Below are 2,569 nucleotides of genomic sequence, written 5' to 3'. Positions count from 1 at the left end.
TGAAACCCCAAGGTCACTGGCTTGAGCTCATCCAGTTTGACCACGGGCTCACCAGCTTGAGCGCGAGGTTGCTGGCTTGAGTGTGGGATCATAGACATGACCCCATGGTCTCTGGCTTGAAGACCAAAGTTTCTGGCTTGAGCAAGGGGTCACTGGCTTGGCTATAGCCCCCTGGTCAAGGAACATATGAGAAAGCAATCAATGAACAACTAAAGGTGCTATAACAAAGAATTGATGCTTCTCATCTCTCTCTCCTGTCTGTCCCTATCTGTTCCTCTCTCTGTCTCTGTCTCTCTCACCATAAAAAAAAAATCAGTGAAGGATGTGAACAGACATTTCTCCAAAGAAGATTTACAGATGGCTGAATAAGCACGTGAAAGAATGTTCAGTATCATTAGCCAGTAGAGAAATGTAAATAAAAATCACAATGAAATACAACTTTAAGCCTACTAGGATAACTATAATAAAAAAGACAACAATTAACAAGTGTTGGCCAGAATATGGAGACATTGGAAGGCTCATATATTGCTGGTGGGATTATGAATTGGTGCAGTTGGTGTAAAAAGCAGTTTTGCAGTTCCTTAAACATTATAGTGTTACCATGTGAGCCAACAATTCTACCCCTAGGTGTATGCCCAAGAAAATTAAAAACATTTGCCTGACCAGGTGGTGGCGCAGTGGATAGAGCATCGGACTGGGATGTGGAAGGACCCAGGTTCGAGACCCCGAGGTCGCCAGCTTGAGTGCGGGCTCATCTGGCTTGAGCAAAGAGCTCACCAGCTTAGACCCAAAGTCGCTGGCTCCAGCAGGGGGTTACTCGGTCTGCTGAAGGCCCGCGGTCAAGGCACATGTGAGAAAGCAATTAATGAACAACTAAGAAGTCGCAACGCACAACGAGAAACTGATGATTGATGCTTCTCATCTCTCTCCGTTCCTGTCTGTCTGTCCCTGTCTATCTCTGCCTCTGTAAAAACAAAACAAACAAACAAACAAAAAACATTTGTCCCCACAGATAAACTTGTACATAAATGTTCAAAGCAACATTATTCATTATAGCCAAAAACATAAAAACAACCTAAGTACCATTAACTAATGAATGGGTAAACAAAATGTAATATATCCATACAATAAATCAGCTGTAAAATGAAATAACGGAGATACATGCACACCACCATGAATGAACCTTGAAAACATTGTGCTAAATAAAAAAAAAAACAACAGGTACAAAAGACCATATATTATGTGATTCCATTTATATGGAATGTCCAGGATGGGAATATCTGTAGAGACAGAAAGTAGATGAGTGGTTTTCTAGGACTGTGAGTGGGGAGGAGGGAGTTGAATCAAGGACTGCTAGTAGGTTTCTTGTTTGGGATGATGAGACTGTTCTAAACTCTACTAAAATTATTGAATCGTATATTTTACACAGGTGAATTTTATGGTATGTGAGTTATATTTCAATGACTTCTTAAAATAATTGACATATAGGTATATAGGTGATAAGACATTATGATGTAGCTTGCGACAACCCACAAACCCCTCTTCTCGCCCTCACCAGCTCCTCACTCCAGATAGCCAAACGGAGGCCTCTTCCAGCTGAGCTGAGAGAAGGAGGTAGCTGTGTTCCTCTACCCCTTCCTTGTACTTGGCTGGGTTTCAGAGGGAGAAAAAAACCAAAAGAAATCCCTCAGGCAGTTTTGATTATTGAGAAGAAGAAAATATGATCTATCACAGTGAAAAATTTAAGTACATATTAAAATATCTTTCTCTCCAGAGCTTTAAAGATGGTTTTTGGTTTCTCATAGAATCATTTAAAAGTATAAATATTTATGTTACAAATTGACAGTATAATTAACACTCTATTTCTTTTCCTTTTATATATTTGTAATATTTATATTATATATATTAAATATATATTAGCATTTTTCTGTTCCATTTATCTAATCCAGTCTTAGTCACTTTTAATACAATTTATTATGGAACTTTTTGTTAGCCATAGCTGGTTATGGTGGCCATGAAAATGTACCTTTTAAGTCTTCTACTTGTAAAGAGTGTGACTGGACACAGCTGCATTCACGCAGAGGAAATACTGCTCACGGCTGCTCCCAGCAATGGCTGAGCACACCAGGGATTCTGAGGCCTGCTCCTGGGATGCCTATGACAGATGACATTGGCTCTAGAACACCCTGTCAGTGTTAATGAAGCCTTTCCAGAACTATACTGCAGTCTCTTATCCTTCAATTGTCCAACCTTCCTTTCCTCATAAAACTGGGAGATCACATGATGTGTGACAGTCCTGTGACTGCTCCTGGCAGGTGGACTACACTGGACCCTTGACTTCTCTCAGGGCTGTTGGTGGTGCTGTTGATACTTTTTCACGTTATTCTAGTCTGATTAGCCAACTCCTGCCAGAGCATTGTGGCCTGTGAAACTGATCTATGTCCTGTGTTTGGCTTTCTGGCCCATTTGCATTCTGACAATGCTGAGCCTCTTATTGCAAAAGGCTCTCAACAATGTGCTGCTAGTTAAGTGTCTGATGGAGTTTCGGTACTCTCTGCCATTCACAGGT

The sequence above is a fragment of the Saccopteryx leptura genome, chromosome 3 (genome assembly GCF_036850995.1).
Source record: "Saccopteryx leptura isolate mSacLep1 chromosome 3, mSacLep1_pri_phased_curated, whole genome shotgun sequence".
Classification (NCBI taxonomy): domain Eukaryota; kingdom Metazoa; phylum Chordata; class Mammalia; order Chiroptera; family Emballonuridae; genus Saccopteryx; species Saccopteryx leptura.
Note: the sequence above shows the minus strand (reverse complement) of the source record.